At 42.1% G+C, this 7,773-nt stretch overlaps 1 pseudogene; it reads right to left on the bottom strand.

The window, feature by feature from the left end:
* Positions 1–350: 350 nt before the first annotated feature.
* On the bottom strand, positions 351–922 carry LOC113930527 (annotated as a pseudogene).
* Between the last annotated feature and the right edge of the window lie 6,851 nt (positions 923–7,773).

The following is a 7,773-nucleotide window of genomic DNA, read 5'->3' as shown; positions in this document are numbered from 1 at the left end:
TAGCATAAAGCATGGCTTGCATGATCTGACTCCCCACTTCTTTCTCCTCTTTCCTCTTCATTTTCAATGATTACACCAATCTGTTCTTGTCACTCCCATGCTTCAAAACTACAGGGATTGTGTCAATATTCCTAGTGCCTAGTCCAGGGCCTGGCGTGTAGTAGGTGCTCAGTAAAAGTATGTTGAATGAATTCAGTTATAAACTTGCCTATACATGTGGTCTCTCTGCTTAGCCAATTCTTGAGAGTCTTTTGAAGTCAAGTATATATATATATATATATATTTTTTTTTTTTGTTTTGTTTTGTTTTGGTTGTCAAATGATCCTTTATTGAAACATTTTCCTTTGTAGTTAACTAGCCGGGCATTCCAGCACACCACTGTTGATGTCATCTATGATGTCATGAGGGCAGCGGCCATCTACATTGCAGCCCACAGACTGGGCAGTCCCCAGGATCTCTCTAATGGTTCCAGAGAGAGTTCTCTGGCTAAAGATCGGTGTCGCATCTGTCGGGCAATATTGACAATCTCATCAAAAGTGATATTTCCACTGTGCTTAATGTTTTTCTGCTTCTTTCTGTCTCTTGGTAGTTCCTTGAGGGCTTTGATAATCAGGGCAGAGGCAGAAGGTACCACTTCAACCTGGGCCTGTCTGTTCTGAATGGTCAGTTTCACCGTAATCCTTAGACCCTTCCAATCACCGGTTGCCTTGGCGATGTCATCACCAACCTTTTTTGGAGACAGACCCAGTGGACCTATGTTCGGGACCAGGGCAGACGTGGCACCGACTTCACCACCGGTGCACCTCAGGTACACGACTTTGATCTCGTTGGGGTCGAACTTAGGTGGCATGGCGGAGGTGGCTGGTGTCGGATGAACCCGGATTCGGGACGACCGAAGAAAGTTGCACCTTTGCCTCCCCGAGCCGAAAGCCAAAAGAATTATATATATATTTTTTATTTTATTATGTTATATTAATCACCGTCCATTACGTCATTAGTTTTTGATGTAGTGTTCCACGATTCCTTGTTTGCGTATAACACCCAGTGCTCCATGCAGTACGTGCCCTCCTTAATACCCATCACCGGCTAACCCATCCCCCAACGCCCCTCCCCTCTAGAACCCTCGGTAAACGTGGCAGGTGCCCAACAACTAAACGACTGAATAAATGAATGAATGAAAGAACGGCACAAAAAGAGGATGCGATTATATTAATAAACACCTCTTTACATCACACTGGCTGCTACTTCTGCCAACATGGAAAGTTGAAGCCCATATTTAAAGAAGAAAGAGATTTTACCCTAATAGCAAGTGTCCAGAAGAATGGGTTCTTCCACTCTTAGAACTCTGACTTCAGCCCATTGACCTGCTAAGGTGCTAATGGAAGATGCAAGTACTGACTACCGTCGGAGACTTCATCCTCAGAATGGGGACAGGAAACAGCCCTCCTTCAGAGGAGGAGACAGCTGGAACTGTTGGAATGGTGCAGGAACTTTGGAAAAGGACAAATAATGAGAAACCATCAAGCAGCAAAAGCCGAGCACCAGTTTCCATTGTGTGATTGTGTTGATTTTTGAAAATGAGAAGGTATTTATTTTACATGCTATGGTAATTAAACAAACAAAAACCTATATGACCAAAAAGTGAAGATTGATACATGCATTCAGTGAGAGCAGGGAAAATTACACTCACGGAGGAAAAGATTCCATATGTTCTCCAATACCTAGGCACAACTGGGTGCCGCTTTAATGACTTTCCAAATGCACCCCGTTGCTCTTAGGTATTGAAGAACATATGGCACATTTCCCCTTTAACTGTGAATTTCCTTGCTTTTGTCAGTTGGTGTCTCAAGCTTAATGTATTTTAATGCAGCTTTTGTGGGTGTGAATACAGTCCGAAGTTGTTATTAGAGAGGCCATGTTAATAGTATACGCAGATGTTATCTCTTAGTCTTCCCCAAATATGCTGTGAAAATCTACATACACGGGTCTAACTTTGAAATTGTTAATAAAGGCCCTTCGAGAGTTTCCAAACCGTTCTTCTCGGCTCCAAACTTAGCATGGATGATAAATGACCATTTAGTTGCCAATATAGCACAATATTTCAATTTCCTGCCTTCCCAAAGGTATTTGAAAGGTTGTGCGAAGTTCATACTCACAGTATGTGTTGTCTACAATGCCGTGATCTCCGACTGGCTAACCTTAACCAAAACCTTTTCAATTAACTCAACACATTCCTGGAGAAAACCAGCCCACTCTAGGTTCTGTATAAATATGTCTTTATTGATTTTCTTGGCAAAGACTCCCTAAATTATGGTGAAATCTGTTCTTTCAGATAATGTAGAAAAGGGAACATTGTCCGTGTAAGACAAACACTAAATGAACAGAAAGACGATCAACATTTTATCTACAGGAAGTCACAGATTTAACTGTCTGTATTTTGTTGCATGCACAGCCTCTGAGAATGTTAAAGAAAATCTGTAGGAAAGGATAAAAAAAAGTCCTCATTCATCGTCCTGCCACCCCCTGCAAATCAAATTGTTTTCATTTTTTCCTCATTCCCTTCCAGTCCCTGTCCATAGCATGCATAATTTTTACATAATTACACTTCCAGTGTAGAAGCAATTTTGTAATCTGCTTTTTTTTTTTTTTCTATTTAAGATTACAGCAATTGGATTCTAAGGAAAGCTATATAGCACATTCTCATGGACAAATAGAGCAGAACCCAGAGTGAAAACTGAAACTCATGTACTGAGATTTGCCAGACAGCTAAAGCCCAGCATTTCAAAGTACGGAAAAGTCCCTGACTAGACTAGGTTGGCTCATTGTTTGCTTCTGAATCCTCACTGTAAGCAAGGGAGCCCGAAGACTGCTGCTTGTGAGTGTCCCATTATTCAGAGTGCCAGGCCGCCCAGAGAAAGGAGCCCAGTGCGGGCCAGTGGATAACTCCATTTGGGACTTAATACCATCCAAATAACAGAAACAAGGCTGATTTCTACTGAGCCTCCATTAGGCAGACTGCAGAATGAGCATTTCTGAAATGCATGACTTCTTGGGAAGCTATCCTTTCTGTTGCCTGAGGACCTTAAACTTGCTCCATAGAGACTAAATCTGTGAGACTAAGGCTCATTTTAAGGGCGATGAATAGCAACGAGCACACCGATGAGTGTTGCAGGTAGAAATCATGACCAGACAGTTACTAGAGTGACAGAATTCCCATGTAAAGATTCATACATACATTAATGGGTCGAGCACTTCTTTTAAAAGTACATAGATATGTGAGTTTAAACATGTGTTTCAGTCAAAATCCAAGCTCTGTTTAATATTTAATCCAAGCAGCAGTTCACTGGAGGAAGAATAAGAAATTTCTAATACTATTTTCACAAAATCGGCAGTGTTAGAGAAATAATGAAAATCCAGGTTTGTGGGTTTGCTGAGTCCATGTCCTTGGGGCAGTTTTCAGTTTTCTCTGCTTCTCCTTTGTAAGATTTAGCAGCAAACAGCCCCTTCTGGATAATGCTGTGTCCCTTCAGCTAACTATGATGTTAGCCAGAATGCAGACGGCAGCTGCTTTGCTATGTTTTTTACCAGTGTCTGGAATAGCAGATTCGGTCGTCTTTGCTTAACCAAGAAATATGTCTCATGTGCTATATGGTTTTCTCCAATTTTGATTGAAAGTCTAACTTTCTGTACTCCAGACTTATGAGCTGAGGCTAACTCGCGAGGCTCTTGTTTTGCTGAAATCATGACAGACTGAAATGTACATTAGAATTGGTGAAACTTTCAGAGAAGATGGAATAACCCTATTTAGGACATAATACTGTAGAGTTCTTAAGCTTCTCCTCCCCAGGTAGCCCTAACAACAGAACAGTGTGAACTCTCCAGGGGCCCTGGAGCATTCTGTCACATGCGTGAAATTTCTTTGAAGATTCTGTTTTTTACCTTAAAATATCATAGGTTTTTGCATACTACTTCAGGATATATTTGTGTTTGTTTTGACTTTTCAAAATAAGTTGTCAGGTAAATTATGTAACTTTTCCTTCCAGGTCTTTAAGGAAAATAGGTGTTCCAGAAAGATGTCATGTTATTCCATGGGTTACACTGGTTGTGTGTGCCTATTGAAAAAGTGTGACATAGTGGTTTTGAGATTTTATTTTTCAACTCTTCAGACATGCTTTAGAATTAATTAAATACCAGAGAACATGAAATACCTGGAGGCTTTTACCACTGAACTTCAGCCTGCCAGATTACTAATATGAGATAATGCATGTAAAAATGCCTTGAAACAGTCCTTGTGCTACACTTGTGTTAGGTTCTGGCATTTGCTAATTTCTTCTTCCTTTCTGCAGAGGTGCACTTCAAGCTTCTCCAACTACCTCGCTTACTCTGGTGAAGTTTTCTTGTTAGAGTTTAAGAATGTGCTTTGGAGTGAGACAGACCCAGATTTAAATCACACCTCTGTCGTTTAATAGCCTTGTCACTTACCTTCTCCGACACTCAGTTTCCTCATCATATCCATTTCCGGGGGTTGTTGGGGGATTACATTCGGTGCTGTATATTAAGCACCTAGCTCATAGAAGGTACCCTAATAAGGCTAGTTCCTCTTCCTGTGTACTTCATCGTCGGCTAGTACATCTGGGCTGAATTCTGTAGCTGGTCTTCCTTTTTTCAAAGATTTTATTTATTTATTCATGAGAGAGAGAGAGGGGCAGAGGGAGAAGCAGGCTTCCTGTGGAGCAGGGAACCCGATGCAGGACTTGATCCTCGGACCCTGGGATCATGACTGGAGCCGAAGGCAGATGCTTAACCAACTGAGCCACCCAGGTGCCCATGCCTCTGCTACTTCTTAACTGTGAGACCTTTGGCAATTAAAACTTTTCCAGCCTCTGTTTTCTCATCTGTAGAATGGAGACACTGGTACCTCACTCATAGGATTCTAGTAAAGGTGAAACTAGATAATGGTCAAGAAATGCTTAGCATAATTCTTGGCACATAGTGAATTATTTTTCAGATATTAATATTATTACTGGATGAATTTTAGGAAAAGAAGGGTAAGAGAAGCAGGTATTCACTTTAATTATTTTGGCAATCCAGGCATTACTCCCTTTTGCTTGAATTATCCTTATGTGCCTGTATATGTGGTCTCTCTGCTTAGCCAATTCTTGAGAGTCTTTTGAAGTCTAGCCTAGGTTTCATTCTCTATGAGGTCTTCTAGAAATAATTAGCCTCATCAGTCTCTCCCTTCTCTGCATGCCCCTAGAATTGGCATTGTCTAAAGCATGTAACTATGCACTTCTAAAGTCTTTGGTGCAGTATTAGCTAGTGCAGTGGACTGAGTGTTTGTGTCTCTTTAAAGTTCATAAAGTTCGTATGTTGAAACTTAATCCCTAATGTGTTGGTGTTTGGGGATGGGAGCTTTTGGGAGGTGATTAGATCATGAGTCATGATCTCAGGGTCATGACATTGTGGAGCCTCCATGAATGGGATTAAGCGTCTTCTAAGAGAGGTCCCAGGGAGCTTCCTCTCTAATTCAGCCACGTGAGGACACAGAAGTCTGCCCTCCCCAGAACTTGACCATGCTGGAACCCCGATCTTAGACTTCTGGCCTCCAGAACTGTGAGAAATTGATATCTGTTGTTTATAAGCACCCCTCCGCCCACCCCCGTCTATGGCACTTTGTTATAGTGGCTCAAACTAAGACAGCTAGATTGTAAACTTCTTGAGGACGATGGTTAATTCCCCACAACGACTGGTAGAGGGCTAAGAAAGCGCAACAATAGTTGCCTAATAAATGTTTGTAGATTCATTTTCCTGGGTCATTAGTAGGAAAAGCCAATAAAATTGCTGGGGAATAGTACCATATATGGTGTAACTCTTCATTTTTCAAAGCCCCTTCCCAAGTATAATAATATGAAAACCTCATGACCCCCTGTGAGGAAGACACAGAACAGTGAGAAAGGGCTCTCCTGTTTTCCTTCCATTCTTGTTATGCTGTCTAGTAGAAGAGGTCTGTATTTCCAACTTTCTGTGCTAAAATTTCCCTAGGACTAGATCTAGCCTTAACTAAGCAAGCAGAGAAGACTTTGATCCTACAGTCTTTAATTAGCATAATATGCAAAAGTGCAGGGTGTACTTGAAGTAGTCTGAAGCAAAAGGTCCATTGAAGTACCTTGGACAATGACTCTGAGCCTCAATATCTCTTGCACAATGGAGCAGGTTTTTAAGGGTTCTGCTCCTCTGTGACTTAGACAGTATGGTAGTTAGGATAATGCTAGCTGCTGTAACCAATGAACCTCAAAATTCAGCGCCTTAACACAGTGGAAGTTTATTTACTAGTTACATAGTGGTCCAAAATGGGTGTTTCTAGTCAGTGGCGGTAGTAACAGGGCTCGTCTCTGTGTAGACATTTAGGGATCCAGGGCTGGTGGAGGTTCTGACATCTTCAACTTGGGGCATCCAAGGTTGCCCTGGGTGTCAACATCTAGCAGGTGGGAGGGGAAAGCATAGAAGATTGTGCATAGAAGGGCCAAACCTGGAAGTGTTGCACATAACTTTTGTCCCCTTTTCATTAGCCAGATATAACCACTATTAACTGCAAGGGATGTTGGGATATGTAGTCTAGCTGGGTGCCAGGAAAAAGAGAACACGCATATTGATGAAGTAGTCTTCCCCACAGATAAAAATAACAATTTTTTAAAGATTTATTTATTTGAGAGAGAGAGAGAGAGTGTATGGGGGGGGGGGCAGAGAGAGAGGCAGAGAGAGAATCTCAAGCAGACTTCCTGCTGAGCATGGAGCCCCAGGTGGGGGCTCAATGTCATGACCCTGAGATCATGACCAGAGCCAAAATTGAGTCAGACCCTTAACTGACTGAGCCACCCAGGTGCCCCCAAAATAACAATAATTTTAATATCTTGGGACACTTCTCCTGTGCCAGGTTCTGTGCTATGTGTATTTATATGCATTATCTCATTTAAGCCTTGCCACACTAATGAGGTGGGCACTATTTTTTAGCCCTATTTTCCAGATGAGGAAACTGAGATTCAAATCATTCAGTAAGCACCTTCTAAAGCTATGCTTTGAACCTGGGTCTATTTGACCCTGGAGCTGGACCTCTTAACCTCTCTACTTTGATAACTGTCCTATATGATTATTCTATTTTAGAATATATTCTATTGGATTCTAACCTAATGGAAAGACAGATCATTTAGTAGAGGGCTTTCTTTAGTTCTTTGGGTATTTATATCATGTTATAACTGGCCAGCTTCCCAGTCATATTTCAGCTCTCCACAGGTGAGCCTTCAGAAAGTGTCCATAGATGAAATATACTGCTTCAAACAGATTCTTATCCACAGTTTCTCTTGGAACATTGTCCACATGGAGTATCTGGAGTGTTTATGAACCTAGGGGATGATGATTGAAAATGAGGTTGGAAGACTCCCCAGCTACCTCTCTGATGAGGTTTCTGGTTCCCTTTGAGTCATATGGGACACAAATAGAACTGCGCTCTTGTGGTATTGAGAAAGTTGTGCTTTGGGGCTTGGCCATCATCAGATAGGCCAGGAAAGGAAACATTTGGGAATGCAAATTAGCAGGGCTGTAAAGACAGCAGACTGCTGGAGGTCAGGAGCAGGCTTCAGCAGACTCCCTGAGGTCAGGAGCAGGGTTCGTGGGGCAGGAGGGCACACCTGGAGATGGCAGAGACCTGGTTAGGGCAATAGCTCTGTTCTGTGTGTGGGGAGGGCTGTGGCAGACGCACTTTCATACCAATCGATT

The sequence above is a fragment of the Zalophus californianus genome, chromosome X, assembly GCF_009762305.2.
Source record: "Zalophus californianus isolate mZalCal1 chromosome X, mZalCal1.pri.v2, whole genome shotgun sequence".
NCBI classification, from domain to species: Eukaryota; Metazoa; Chordata; class Mammalia; order Carnivora; family Otariidae; genus Zalophus; species Zalophus californianus.
The sequence above is the reverse complement of the archived record's forward strand: the minus strand, read 5'-3'. Positions and strand labels throughout refer to the sequence as shown.